This window comes from Patella vulgata, chromosome 3, assembly GCF_932274485.2.
Source record: "Patella vulgata chromosome 3, xgPatVulg1.2, whole genome shotgun sequence".
Taxonomy (NCBI): domain Eukaryota; kingdom Metazoa; phylum Mollusca; class Gastropoda; family Patellidae; genus Patella; species Patella vulgata.
This window is the reverse complement of record NC_065881.2, coordinates 83,830,483-83,846,254: the sequence shown is the minus strand read 5'-3', so window position 1 is coordinate 83,846,254 and position 15,772 is coordinate 83,830,483. Positions and strand designations below refer to the sequence as shown.

Sequence of the window (15,772 nt, the reverse complement as noted above, 5' to 3'; positions counted from 1 at the left end):
TGATGATGACAATGAAGATGATTTATTTATATATTTATTTATATATTTATTTATTTGTATAAATGTAAGATATAATACCTTTAAACTATTCATCAAAGTAGTTTAAAATCCATCAAACGGTTCAGACGAAGCCGAAGATGTAAAAATTAACTGACTAACGAAAGGGGGAAGTACATAAGCTAGGCTACATCTACAGGTCAGATGAAAACATAAGGCTGGTAACAAGTTGTACAGGTTGATTCTGAAAGATTAAGCATATCCTGCTTTGTACATGACACCCTTTATAACTTCTAGTTATGAGACAAATTAAGACCTTTATGAAAGTTCCTCTTGATTTTCCATTGTGGTTTCCCGTTTTTCAGAGGGGGTGGGGTGGACCTGGCAAAGAACAACGTCTAATTGTTCGGTGTTTAATGCTGATAATCTAAATTATCAAATGATATTCGCCGAAATAGCAACTGAGAAGGGCGTTGTTTTAAGATATACATAATGTATCTTAATATTTTCGATTATATTATATAATTTGATTTTCAAATACAAAGCATTAATACTTATCTTAGCATTAAAACAATCAACCATTTGTGGTTATATTGAAATTTGTAAAAGACGCATTCTTTTTGAATATATGTTTAAAAAATATTAAGGTAAGTACAACAGTCCAGTAGGTTTTGCAGCATTGGAAGAAAACATATTAGTAACACTTTTTCAACAAGCAATTGTTATACTTTTAGTGATTTGTAGAGCGTCAAATCACAATGTCATTGTACAGTTTTAAATTGTAGATTGTATTCATTCATGTAAAACATTTAATACAATTTTATAATAAAATGTATAAAACACTGAGTTCGAGATTCAAATCACAAATCCACCCAAGCTCGAAAACTGCAAATCTGAATATTTTTGTTTATAAAATATTCACTTTCCATTCAATAAATATTCCAGTCATCTAGTTTTCGATTTGGGGATCGCCATATGTAATATTGTCACGTGACATTGTTATGTTTTGTTTCGCTTGGGAAGCGTTTATTATACACAATAGAACTCCAGTGTAGTAAGCCATAACTATGAACAATATCATGTCCCAAATAAATAATCTAATTTGTAAACCTGCAATTGGTCACATGATGGTCCGAAAATTATTTGTATAGCTCTATAGAGCGTACCCGATTGGACAACAACACGCGGCCTCTTCGTAATCATGGTAATAGATTTTAGTACCATCCAACATTGATTGTTTTTCAGAGTAAATGAATATAAATACGCCAGGAAATAATTTACATCTTTGAAAAGAGCTATGAACGTGCTTTTCAGTGATACGTAATATAACATCTGGAATTTTGTATTAAGACCCATATTTTTAATTTAAATACCCTATTCCCGTCAAATAATACGAGTTTCGTACCACACTGGACTTTCATCGCTTTTCAAGGCATGTAAATACACTGTAAAAAAACTTGTGTTGAAACAACACAAACTTGTGTTGTTTTCAACACAAGTAAGGTGTCTCTATTTAACAACACAAACTTGTGTTGAAACAACACAAAACTTGTGTTAAATGTTGAAACAACACAAAACTTGTGTTAAAATTTATCAAACAACACAAACTTGTGTTGAAACTTGTGTGAAAATCTACACAATACTTGTGTTGAAATTTTTGAAACTTGTGTTGAAATTTTTGAAACTTGTGTTGAAATTTTTGAAACTTGTGTTGAAATTTTTGAAACTTGTGTTGAAATTTCTGAAACTTGTGTTTTCCCCAATTTATATACAGTATAGCAACCTTTTTATGCAGGACCCATCTCTTTGCTGTTAGACCTGTAAAGTTTGATAAAAGAAGGAAACAAAATTTTTTTTTGTTTTTGTAAGATTATTATTTATTCATAAAATCATAGGAAAAAGTAAATTAATACATCAAAACTAAATAGATATTTGAAATGTTAACAGAAAAACAGAGAATTCTAATACTAATTATATTGTGTTATATATAATGACCCCCCCCCCCCCCCACACACACACACACACACACACACACACCCCACTTTACCCATCACAAAATATAACATAGCTATTTAAATTGTTCTTAACCCCACACACTTTACCTATCACAAAATATAAAATAGCTATATAAATTGTTCTTTACCCCAAAACAAGAACTGAGAATATAAAGATATGTACACAGTATCCCTACCCCATACTCCAAAATATATAATTCAAATAATATCTAAATTTAATAACATCCAAACCAAGCACTAAGATTAATTATGCACTAAATTGAAACAATTTCAAAAACTGAAAAGTGCTACAAAATCACACTACAAGTGATTTGTGAGACATATAGAAATAACTAATATACACAGAAAACTAACAAATGAAAAATGCACTATTTTGCAGGAGTAATAAAATGATGTAAAACCTTTTCCTCATTAAAAAAAACCCAAACAAAATGAATATTTTGTAAATAAAAGAAGCAAAACATCAAGATTACAGGATTGAAATAAAAAAATATCATATGTACAAAAAATTTATATACAATCACAAGTCATAAGCCACAGTGGTTCAGTGAGTATAAGGTGTTGGCCGAGAAATTTCAACTGGATTTTCCGGCATAGTTCCCACTTGTCAGTAGTGTTGGATATGGCAAGGGATAATTGGGTACAAGCCCGGAATCGAAAGAGAGAGAGAGAGAGATGGGGTTTAACGTCCACTTGACACAAACTAGGTCATTTCGGGATTAACATATGGTTTAATTTTATTTCAATAATTCGTTGTGCATAGGGGTCTTTAGCAGTGGGAGGAAACCGGAGGTCCCGGAGAAAACCCACAAGATTGGACAGGCGACCCTACTCCTTGTCACGTACAACCGGGGATTCGAAACCACGCCAGTTGACCCAATGACAGGCCGTATGATACCGCACGCACGTACTTACCATTCGGCCATCCACCACCCCCTCCCCCATTCCCGGAATCGAAACCATCCCCACTGCGTTCACTTAGAAGAACCCTTGACAATTGAATTATTTGACTCAATGACAGACTTCCTGATCAAATGTGTGCGTGTTAATCATTGCCCCCCCCCCCCGGGTTCCCGTTAAAGAACCCTTGACAGTTGAAATATTTGATATAAGATTAGGGTGTATGGCAGAATCACTCTAAGAACACAGAAAAGTAGGATACTAAACCGTATTTCATTTCATAAGCAAGGGAAAGTCACCTTTATGTAGGTCAAGGTTTTTTGTAATTCTGGGTGTATTTGATCTACATTTGGTTTCTAGTAATGCCTATTAAATACTTTATGATTTCTGACCAAATTCTAAGTGATATATATGTCACTTTACTTGCTATATTATACATACATTTCTGAAGAGAATTAAAATCTAATTGTGTTTTGGAAGAAAATTTAACATTAAAAACAAAAAATAAATATTTAAAAATTGGGTCAAATGCATTCTTTCCCAGAAGTATAAAATAAATTGATGCTTGGGTTTTCTTGTTGTTATCATACAGCAAATACTCTTTCAATGGTGTTCCAGCCTAAAAAATAAAAAGTAGGCAATAAGAATACTTTCTATGGTTCACAACGTTTAAATAAACAATTTATTTTGCCACATCGAGACCGAGTCTCTATTTGGTTTCAACTTTGCGTAACTCTTATTGTGTCTTGTCCAGTTACAGTCCCAGGCAGATTATTATGCTCAAATCAAATGAGTTAGAAGTCAGAAAAAAGTCTTGATATTTGGGACTGAAGTCTCATAATAGGTCAACTATTCACCCTTTCATACATGTATTGTCTGCAAATCCAGATTCCCTACTACATCATGGCAGCACCTATTTACTTGGCAATGTCTAATTATTTTTGGACCCATTCTTATTTTATTTCCATTGACAACAAATTGGATATTACCCTTTAAAATCTATTGAAATCTATTTGAAAGTAAAATACTGTCCATCATTATTTTACTGCTATTTACTGTAAAAATACACATACATGTAGGGCCTATCGCAACTTGAAGGAAATCAATGGATGTGATTGGCAAAAATCAAGCATGCCAAGTACTTGAAACAGCATAGTCCTAGGCATTGCCCCAAGAAGAATAACTAGATTACCAAGCAAGTGTATAGAAGTACTTCCTGATTAAAAATACAAATATATATGTTACTTACATTTTGCGTGTTTTCCCCTTGTCAGTGATACAGGACGGAGGACCTGACAAGGACAGCTGTCTAGTCGTTCGGATGGGACGAAAAACCGAGGTCCCGTGTACACATTGGCGTGCACGTAAAAGATTCCTTGGCAATTGGAATTCGATATAAGAGTAGGCTGTAGCGCCGCTGCCCGGGCAAAATTCCCTTCATAGCACACTGTATGGCGTATGCCCGTCTTCATTAGCCCAATTTATGAGCAAAACAGTAGGATGTTAAACCCCATTTCATTTCATTTTCAAAATTATAAAATAATTTGATGGCTTAATATTCAAAAGGTACAGTCCTTTATGTTTATAAAATTGTACGGGAGCCATAAAAAGCTCCTGATACCTTGAATATATGCAGTTTAAAAGTAAACAAAAATCTCAATATTTAGGAGAGAGAGAGAGAAATGGGGTTTAACGTCCATCCACCCCCCCACCCCCACACCAAGTGTATAGAACCAGTTCCTGATTTAAAAAGCAAATATGCATGGTACTTACATAGTCTTTGTCTGATAAGCAAGATCTGTGAGAAAACGTCTCCACAATATCAATAGCCCTTTCCAACTTGATCTTCCGAGGTGGGTAACTGAAAAAAAAATGGCAATGTATTAGTTGGCTTAAATTGACTAGACAGTTTTGATTAATTAAAAAAATGTTAATTTAATTACATTTGTTTTGTTTCATGTGTTGGTTTGCTTTGCCACAGATGAGACAGTGATATCTACATATAACTAAGATTATGTCTCTGCTCATACATGACGTGTACAGTTTTACTATACTAAACTGAATTTTAGATTTCAAAATAGCATAACAATCTTTTCTATTAGAATTGAATAGTTACCCACCAAGAAAAAGCTGCTCTATCATCATTTTTTCCAGCCATTTCTTCTTCCATTTTTTTCTTTTATAATTTCTTTTGTTATTACATGATCTTTTTCTGGGTGATTTGCATATACATCCAATATTGAAACTGAAAAAATAAATACATGATATGTAATTTACGATTAAAGCTACCTTAGCATATATACAAACTGTGTGATATGAAATTGAAACTAATGTATCTATATGTATCAAAAGTTTTAATCCCAAGGAACTACCTAAGCCATAAAAGTCTATCTTAATAATCCTTGTTTGTCACATGGTTTAACTGTCGCAGTAATTAGAAGACGGCCATGGTGAGTAAATTAGGTGCTGGCACACTAGCATGGAGGCCACAGGTTATCTCTTGGGGTTGACCGAGAAAGCTCATCTTGATTTTGCAGAGTGGTTTTCCCTGAGATCCAATGTACACATTGGCGTACACATAAAAGTTCTCTTGGCAGTTTGAATTCGGTATGAGAGTAGGCCATAGTGTCGCTGCCCAGACAAACATTTTCACTTAGCACAATGCATTAGACCAGTCGGAGCTGACCAGTAGGACGTTGTCTTTAAACCCCATTTCATTTCAGGTAATCTAGTATTTTTCTAGTAAGATTGAAGTCTCTCTACTTTCTTTATATGTAAATATCATATTTGAAATAAGTCATACTTTTATTCGATATGGGGTGGGCTGGGGGGAATGGTCTAGTAGGTAATGCATGCGCATGAAATCACAGGGTCTGTCATTGTGTTAAGTGACATGGTTTCAATTTCAAGGAGTAGAGTCGCCTGTCCAATCTCTTGAGTTTTTTCGCTGGGTCATTCGGTTTCCTCCGTTTTCTAAATACATGTACCCCTACGCCAAGCGAATTATTCATATTAAATTGAAGCATACCTTCTCTAATCTCTGGGTCCTTTTGTTCCTCCTTTTGCTAAATACCCATACCCGTAAGCGAATTATTCATATTAAATATAACCTTACCTGTCCTTTTTCCCGAAACGACCTAGCGTCTGTAGGCTAAGTAGATATAAGGACCCATCTTGCAACAACTCTACATGTAGGTTCGTGCATAATTAATATTACAGTAACATACCAATTTTTAATACATGTAGAATGAGACAGTGTGCAGGGAAAGGGTGGAAACGGAAGTAGGCTAATCCTCGTCGTAGTTAATTACCGGTATGCATATAGGCACAACATGGACTACTTGATTCTTCAAATACAAGTACATGTAAGGCCTTGTTTATGTCATTTCTCTCTCTCTCTCTGTTGCATGTAAGTGCCATATAAATACTTTATTTTGGATTGTATGTTCACATACACTAATCATTGTAGGACATTGGTAAAAAAAAAAATAGAAAATATAAAAATTAATTGAAATTTTTAACTGTTTTTCTTCGATTCAATGCCAATGGAGTCCTTGGTAAATTCTCAATAATTATTGCTGGAAGGTGGAAAGAGTCACATATCATCATTGACTGGAAAAAATAATAAAACTATAGAGAAACTTCCACAGGCTGATTCTAGTTCCATTATTTATTAACTGTGACTGAATCAGGCAAAAATGGGGCCTAATATTAAATATTACACAGACTCACAGAGGTTGAACAACGGATTACATGTCATTTGGGACTCACGTCATTTGGGACTCAAAAAAATATGACCACGACATTTGGGACTCGGGTTAACGACGTTTGGGACTCGGGATAATTTATTAGAAATAGGCCAATTCAAAACACGAAAGAAAATATTTAATAACATGAAACACGTGGTTAGTAAAAGGCTCAACCAAACGATAAAACATTAGTTGCACTTACGGTTCTTTGATAATCATCGTTTCTCATAAAAGTTTTATATTTATTTAAAACGAATAATATGCTGATGAATTTATTTGAAAATGACCTACACAAAAAACAAAATAAATATTTACACGACATGCAATCTTTTTTACAAGCCCCTAGAAATTGTTAACGATAATCCGTGAGCTGCACGTTGACATGCTTGTCGTAGATGGCAATACCAATTGATAAATTAGTGCGTACAAGGCAAAGTTTTTTTGTGGAAAATATAAGAAATGGCAACGAACAAAGCGGGATAATTAAAGCTGATTAACTGATAATCCCAATGTTATTACAGTATGTTCAAAGAAACCTAACGGTTCTTTGGTGGATGAGAAAAAAAGTGAGTTGTCAATCATCGAGAATGGCGGCCGTGTGTTGATTGCAGTTATACTGTTTCAGGAAAAAACATTAGCAGTGGTCGGTCAATCAAGCTCGTTTACTATTTATAACGCAAATTTTTCTTTTCGGTTAAAACAAAATATACGTCCATTTTAATTGGCCGAAGGATGTGTGACTAATAGAAATATGGCGGGCGGACAAACTGACCAAACAGTATATTTCGAGGTATTTGAGGTAAGCTAATTTAATATTATATCATAACTGCATGTGCATACTTGTGTTTCTGTGTGATTAAATATTCAAAAAATCATTCTTAGTATACAGCCTCGACACCAGTCCGCCTTGAATTGCAATGTTTGTTTTGTGTTCTGGGCGCCATTTTGAAAAAAACTGACATGACCTATATAATACAATCCAGCGATAGTGCAGTCAATTTCCTTTAACAGGGAATCCGAATTTGTTAATTTTCTGCAATATCACTTCGGTGGTAGCGGACGTTAAATAAAGCTATTTCACGTACAAAGACCTACAATAAAATCCAGGTGAATTGGGAAAAATATTCATGTATTTTCTTGATGAAGAGTAGCTATTTCAATTTGTAAATGCCCAGTCATCTTAGACAAATAATAATTCCAACTTCAAATCAGTTGTATTTATTCAAATCATACTATGAATAATTGTATTTTTCCACTTGCATAATAATAAAAACTTGACTTTTATTATTTTATTTTTTCAGGCCAAGAACATGGAAAATTGGTAATTGCCTTGTATCACTGCTAACTATAAGGCACAGGGAGCCTTGGGCAGAAATGATAATAATATGTTTCTCAGATATGTTACTGTGTACAGACTGAACAAAAAATATATATACACTTGCTATTACATGTACATTATATCATTGGCAATAATAAAATCCAATTTTAGTTTTTAGTTACACACTGTTAACCACCAATAGATGACAATAAATCATAAAATGTATTCAGCTCGACGTAAGACTTAAATAAATAGATACAGTTGGTTTAACTTGAATAGAAGTTTTAATTATCTATGCTGCATATATGCATATATCACCTTGCAGCTGAATCACATTACATATCTTTTTAGTTGATGTTCATATCGTCTTACGTATTTGTCAACATCAATGTGACCTTGTTCTATGTCACATTAGCCTTTTCACACTTGACTAAAGAAACATTTTGTAGGAATGTATGCTTTTATAGATTGGACACTTGTTTGCAATATCATTGTCGGTGGAAACTGGCACTATACCTAAAGAATGACTGAACAAATAGCGGAGACGGGGTTTCAGCCGGCTGATTTGAATTATTTCTTTAAATGCAGTAAAGCTTGAAATATGTCAGTTTTCACTCTTTAGAATGTTTTTGTAAATAAGTTTTTATTGTAGTTTCCGTGGCGTATTCCCAATAAGCGTTAGAAACAAAGATATACACCCTTAATCCCGGTGCCGATAAATGTTGGGTTGTGTGGAACATGCTAACAAATCTCAGGTACGATATATGTTTGATTCTGGTTGAGAACAGCATGAGAGCAATATGAATGTTTTCATTGGAGATGAGACGCAAATATTCAAAGGGGTCAGACAAACTCTAAACCAACCGCGTTCCCTTTACTGAGTCCCTTCAAAGGAGACCCTGTCTGTCTACCTGTGGAATAACATGCATTTGTATCTGTTAAATTTGCGTGGTAGACAGATTGATATTATTTATATAACGTCTTACCCCAAACAAATTGCAAAAGAAACCATGAAGTTTCTGAGAGCGATATTTCGTAATTAGTGTGCTTTAATGGTGGGAGAATAAATAATTTCTTTTTAAATTTTTCAAACACAAACTGGTCATATATAAAATAGCATTTTCTGACAAGACCAGCGATAATCTCGTAAGATATGACTTTTACTATGTCTATTAAATGGTTTTCGACGTCTCTTCAAGGTCACCGTCATGCGCCAAAGTCGTGAAACGCACCGTCGAGGGATTTGTTGGGGCCTGTCTCCCCCAGAAAAATTTCTAGAAATTTCAAGTCGGTCTTGCCTGGCCGTGAATACGGCAACCTGAAAGTGGTCGATTTTAATGTAGACATCTGAACTCCAATCAACAAATCAATCAACCAGGCTGTTGTCGTTGCATTCACATGACACCAGACGTGTCACCGATGAAACAAATATGCCTGAAACAAATGTCGCTGTTAGTGCGACCCATTTGTGACAATTTCAAGGTCCCAAATAATAGTCCTTTTACTATTAATAGTAATTCAATCAGTAAGTGCTATTTACCTTATAATAGTCGTCTTGGCTTTTACCCGACATTACACAAAACACCAATGGTAACTGTCGGGTGGTCTCTCCAGTCTTAATGAAGGCGTGGATGGAAAACAGCTGAGACCATGGCTTGTTCACCACCCGAAAAGTTGCATCCATATACCAAGTTTTTGCGCGTGCGAGTAGTTGCATCTGTCTATCAGTACAAAAAATGTGATGGCGCCTTTCCCCAACTTTTACTCTTTTTTGATAAAATCCCGGTGCACTATGATCGATGAAATGTTAATAAATAAATAAAATTGTACATTTAATTACATGTTAATAAATTCTTATATACATGGGTATTTAATTGCATGAATACTTACGCTTGACAACACGTCAGTGGGATCTTTTGGTCGCAGAGTCTGTCGGGTTCTTTGTAGCGACCTTACAAGTGCTGCCATGGGTGGTCTGCTATGAATGGGTTCTTCTGCAGAACCGACACTGGATAAAACTCTCTCCGCTATTGAGGAACATGACTTGGTAAAAACATTTCCTTTGGCTTCATGCTTTGCCTGTAATGATAAGATAAAACATATTAAACTACAAATATATTATTGGTTTATTTATATTTTATTTATTTACACACATATATAAATTTTTAATTTAATTGATATATAATTTTTAAACCTACTGTAACTTTTATCTTGGTGCCGTGTGTATACCGGGTTCTGCTGGGTGAAGATGGTTCTTTAAGCCTGGTTGGTATGTATCACCATCTTGGATTACTGTTGCCGGACATCGTGTTGGTCCGCTTCTTTTGGAACACCTCCAAATCGTAGTTTTCTTCTCTGTCTAAAATATATTAAATTCATTTATTATTATAGAGTTAACTAGGTTAACGGGAGTTAATTATCTTTACATTTTGTAGCTGAAATACATTTCTATACAAGGTAGTTAACTAGGTAAAAAAAATCACCTTTCCTTAATTGTATAACTAAACCCTTGGTTGTCAAACAACTTGGACTTGCCACGGGAGGAACCAGCTTCTACCTGCGTATACACCACTACGGGTTCTTCGTCGCAGAAGACACTAACGTCGGCATCGTCTGAGATGGAGGACTCCATGACCGGAACTGGCACATCGTATCGGGTTTCGGCTGTAAACGATTCTTCTACTTCCTTAGTTTCAGTTGTTGGGACCTCCATAACTTCTTCTTGTTGTTCGTCCATATCTTCCGTCTGCTTATTAGATTTAAGGTTGTTTTTTTAAACATAAATTAGATTACAATTCAACTAACACAAAAGTGTAAAAAGATTTTTTTCTAGTCTGTGCCCGCGTTTACGTCTACTCTTGGCAAAATCGTTATAATATAAAAAAATCATGAAACAAGAATCAAAATGGCCGCCAATCGGGTCTCCAACGCCAATCCAACCTCCCAAGATATAGTTTCAAAACAGATTCTTACCTGCTGGTTCAAGTCGAGCCGTTTCTGCTTTAATCATAATGTGATTCTGTAATGTAAGTATTTGAACAACATCGTAGCGCCGAACAACTAATGTTAATTATGCATGATTTCAGAAAAATTGAACAGATTTGATAATAACATGCCGAAATTTTTTTCCTGACCGCGCCATATTATAAACATGAACTTCCGGTTTAAATTGTTGGAGTTTTTTTTAAGGAAACGAAATACTAACATTATACAGAGAAACAATATCGATGCTAAATTACATACATGGTATTATTTTTTTTATATAAATATTCACAAACCTGCGGTCTTGTATTCTATGTGACCATTAGCTTACATTTGTCAAACATATCACTGCTCCAAAATCATTTCAGCACGTTGTTAAATGTTAAATTAATTGTGTGAAATCACTTCATTTAATGTCCGCTTCCACCGAGATGATATCGCAGACAAAATGTAGCCTATAGTACGTTGATTTTATCAACCAATCACATTCAATAACAGTTTTACTTATTTTCTAGTCAACGCATTTGGAGTCAATTGTTAAAATCACACCGGGCATGAGCGCTCAACAGGCCTTTGATCTACCAGTTTATTGGGCCCAACTTTATTTTAACTACAGACATCTTAACACCAATTAGCATTCAAGTCTGTCTGGCTATATTGTCTGAGTAAAAAATACCTTTCTCTTACTTGTGGACCCCGGATTAAGACTTTGTATGGAGTTCAAATTTAAAAAAAAAAATATTTGTTGACGATACACATTACTTGTGTTAATTATATGGAAAAAACACAAGATTTGTGTTAATGCATTAAAAAGAACACAAGTTTGTGTTAATGCAATGCAAAACAACACATAACTTGTGTAGAATAATTTTCACACAAGTACTTGTGTTGAGATCCAACACAAGTTTTTTTTCAGTGTATGACTGTCCTGGAAAATTATTTATATACTTGAAAGGGGCAATAAACATGCTTTTCAGTGATAGGTAACATGATATATTATGTAATTTCGTATTCAATCTATATCAAATCGAGCAATGTAACAGCGCTTCACGTTTGAGGCGATCGATCGCTGTCGTTCAAATGTCATTTTAGACGGGTTTTTCATCGCTCTTCCGTAGATAAAATCGCTCTCGTCATTTCTTACAAAATTGTCCCCCCCCCCCTCCAAAAAAAGAAGAAAACCCCGAACCCCCAGACTGCAAATAAAGCCCAAGTAAACGATCCACGAATATCGTCCAATGAAAATTTTATTTTGGACAACAAAAATAAGTAGCCTATTGCTGAATTCGATACTCGGTTCTGGAATCACGATGCCTAAAGTAAATATGTGCTTGAAATATTTTTGTTAACGTGAAATTATTCTATTAGTTCTATTAGCAACTGCACACTATATATTCCTACGGTACTACATATTGGTCATTGAGGTTATCGATCTAAAATTAATTCCAGCCAATAATACTACAAAGTATGCAATATGCAAATAAGATTGTTCGCCTTTGTGCTTGCACGCTGTTAGCTAATAGTTACTGGAAATTTTACGGCGTTTAGACGGCTCTAACCAATGATAAAATAGTTGGCGACGCAGCGGAAAGTCTGCATTTTTACGATATTTCCTCTTGATTAAAGATGAATAACAGAAATAATAAAATGATTATATCGAATCAGTGAATAATTATTATACCTCAAATTAAAATTTACAAAAAAAGAAAGAAAATATATCCAGTGAGTCAGAACAGTTTTTCAAACGTTCGATTCATCATCACCCTACGTACGGTATCCAGCTTCTCACACGATTTTCTATAATAAGTGTGTGTGTGTGTTTAATTAATGGGTTTGTTTTGAAAAAAAATTAAATGAAAATAAAAACTGAATTAACATAGGTCTCGAAATGTCGCGTCAGCAACTAACCTATTAACTTATTATTTTCCACGTCAGACATTATCCATGTAGGTACACAAACACGATGCAGCTAGTTCGCCTATATAAATAAATATAATGGTAATTTTTTAAAAAATACTTAACGCCGTAGAAACAGAATTTTATATTATTTCATATTAACAAACACAACACCGCTCCGTCGCTATAAACGCGTTATATGCCACGATCGAATTCGGATTTTAAATAAACAAATTATTTTATACCGGTTATAGCCTATAAACAAACATCGTTTTGTCGCTATAAACGCGTTATGTCACGGTCGAATTCGGATTTTAATAGAAATTAAATATAAAATTTAAAATACATAGACAAAATCTTTATTCAACATAAAAATCACATGACAAAAGCGCAACAATCATAATTCCAACTGCAATCACATTGTAACTATCGGATCACGTGTAGTCTGGTTCTCCACCGAGATGGCGGCGGCCAATGTGTGTGACGTCATGTGAAATGAAATGAAATGAAATGGAGTTTAACGTCCTACTGTTCTGCTCCTAACCTGAGCTAATGAAGACGGGCATACGCCATACAGTGTGCTATGAGGGAAATTTTGCCCGGACAGCGGCAATACGGCCTACTCTTATATCGAATTCCAACTGCCAAGGGATCTTTTACGTGCACGCCAATGTGTACACGGGACCTCGGTTTTTCGTCCCATCCGAACGACTAGACAGCTTCCCTTGTCAGCCCCTCCGTCCTGGACGTCATGTGAATTAACTCTATTTGTAAATCTGCAATTGGTCACATGATGGTCCGAACATTATTTGTATGGCTATATTTGTTGACAGCAAAAACAGCTAATAATAATCTTGGATAAAATACCTCGTTTAGTAAACGAGGCAATTTTACCCAGCATCGTTCTGAACAAAATACCTCGTTCCAAAAACAGGGCAATTTAAAAAACCAAATTTTGAAACGTTTTTGCCTCGTTTGGACAGAAATGCCGAACGAGGCATTCTGAGGTTTATAGTGATTATGGTACACGATTCGTGTACCAATGATAAAAAAATTATTTTATCTTAAATATCGGATATCAGAAGCTCATCTTTTCCCGGTAAGTTTACATCATCAATGTTGATTTAAATTGACCAATAATTCGTGTTTTCGATGTCGAAGATTTTGGAGGATTTTGAGTTACGGACTTAGGTCCTTTAAAACCTCTCTTATTTCGTTTCGTGAATAAACTATTGATAAATTGTGTACTGTTACGACTATTGATTGATCCGGTTGTGTAACATAACTTTTATCCTTAAAGAATTTGCCCGAAAATTTTATTTGTCACCTGAATCTTCAGAATGAATCAATCATTAAAGCCCATCGTACACGAGCAAATTTTCTTTGACAAATGGAGATTTGTCAAAGAAATTTGCTCGTGTACGAGAGGAAATTTGCCAAAAGGTGGCATGCATAGCTTTTCGTCAAATAAATAAGTCAAAGATTTGGAACTTATGCTCGTGTACGATAGGCCGTCAAATGAATTGCTGGCTTCGTACACTGTCAAAGAAAATTTGAAGAGACCGTCAAAGAAATTTGTCAAATTTTCTTTGCTCGTGTACGACGGGCTTAACTAAAACGAATTTTCCACAAATCTGTGATGACCGAATCTGTTTGGGAAAGAGGTTGGGGGTGAACTCAATTGAATTTACATAGGATTTTGTCATAATGTTTGTACCTCACGATAAAGGTTAATAAATGAATTTATAAAAATTAACATCGCTTTGTCTCTTTAAGTTTCGAACAAGACACAAAACGAAACATCACATTCGCTCCTAATTTGAGCGGGGGGTTGGATGGCCAAATGGTTAGCACGTGCGCGCTGTATCATGGGGCCTGTCATTGAGTTAACTGATGTGGTTTCGAATCCCCGGTTGTACGTTACAAGGAGTAGGGTCGCCTGTCCAACCTCGTGGGTTTTCTCCGGGTCCTCCGGTTTCCTCCCACTGCTAAAGACCCCTACGCGCAAACGAATTATGGAAATAAAATTGAACCATATGTTAGTCCCGAAATGATCTAGTTTGTGTCGAGTGGACGTTAAATCCTCTCTCTCTCTTCTCTCTCTCTCCTAATGTGAGCGCCACCCTTTTTCTTTGAGGGTATATCACCAATCCATTCTTCTGAAGGAATACAAATAAAATATTTCCCGTAATTTCGGGGCATATCATAATATTTGCGGCACTTCGTTAAAACCAATAAAATACCCCCTTAATAATCGGTTTAATACACGTATAGACAAACCAAAAAACTTGAAGATATACCCGTTAATACTTCGTGAATGTTTATGTGTTAATTTCAAAATTACGATACTGTTAACCCACTTCTAGTTAATTAATCAAAGAACATTTTACTTTTGCATATAAACCTCTTAATACTTCGTTACTACTAATTCTAAAAGTCAAAACATGTGTTCAAAAAGAAGCTATTATCATTTACAATCTTATAAAAATAACATGTAATAGTATCAAGTCTAAATCATCAATACAACAATAAATAAAGGGGCGTGGCAAGGTAAGTTTTAATTTGTAGGGCTGCGACGATTCATCCATATCGATGAACCGCGATGTTTTAAAAATCCACGATGCACGATACAATCACTGGCCGTATCGCGATTCGTTATCCAAATAACAATTTCACAAAAATTGACTGATATTCCTTTAAGTGCGTAAATAAATCCATGAGCAAAATAACTTGTTTTACTTTCAGCGAGTGTTAACACGTTTTCGACACATGAAGTGGCTAATTATAGCTATTTCGCCATGATTGAAATATTAGTCTGGCTAAGCAATAGAGCAGGAGCCCAGAGGGTTAACCTAGCTGAAAAGTGTACCAATTTTCTCCTATATGGTATCAATGTATGTATATCTGGTATCATC

The 15,772-nt window shown here is 35.0% G+C and overlaps 1 long non-coding RNA gene across 3 annotated transcripts; it reads right to left on the bottom strand.

Annotated features, from left to right (window-relative positions):
• Positions 1-1,984: 1,984 nt before the first annotated feature.
• LOC126816490 (uncharacterized) lies at positions 1,985-11,710 on the bottom strand. 3 transcript variants are annotated; one of them, XR_008787682.1, is made up of 10 exons: positions 11,258-11,710; positions 10,953-10,998; positions 10,463-10,725; positions 10,178-10,338; positions 9,870-10,058; positions 6,028-6,524; positions 5,033-5,157; positions 4,686-4,773; positions 2,475-3,531; positions 1,985-2,413 (listed from the first exon to the last, which is right to left on the bottom strand). It is a non-coding gene; the product is annotated as an uncharacterized LOC126816490 (long non-coding RNA). The 3 variants fall into 3 exon arrangements; XR_008787681.1 differs by lacking the exons at positions 9,870-10,058; positions 10,178-10,338; positions 10,463-10,725; positions 10,953-10,998; positions 11,258-11,710 and adding an exon at positions 9,520-9,779 and having other exon boundaries at positions 1,986-3,531; XR_008787683.1 differs by lacking the exons at positions 9,870-10,058; positions 10,178-10,338; positions 10,463-10,725; positions 10,953-10,998; positions 11,258-11,710 and adding an exon at positions 9,520-9,779 and having other exon boundaries at positions 1,986-3,531; positions 6,028-6,490.
• Positions 11,711-15,772: the final 4,062 nt, after the last annotated feature.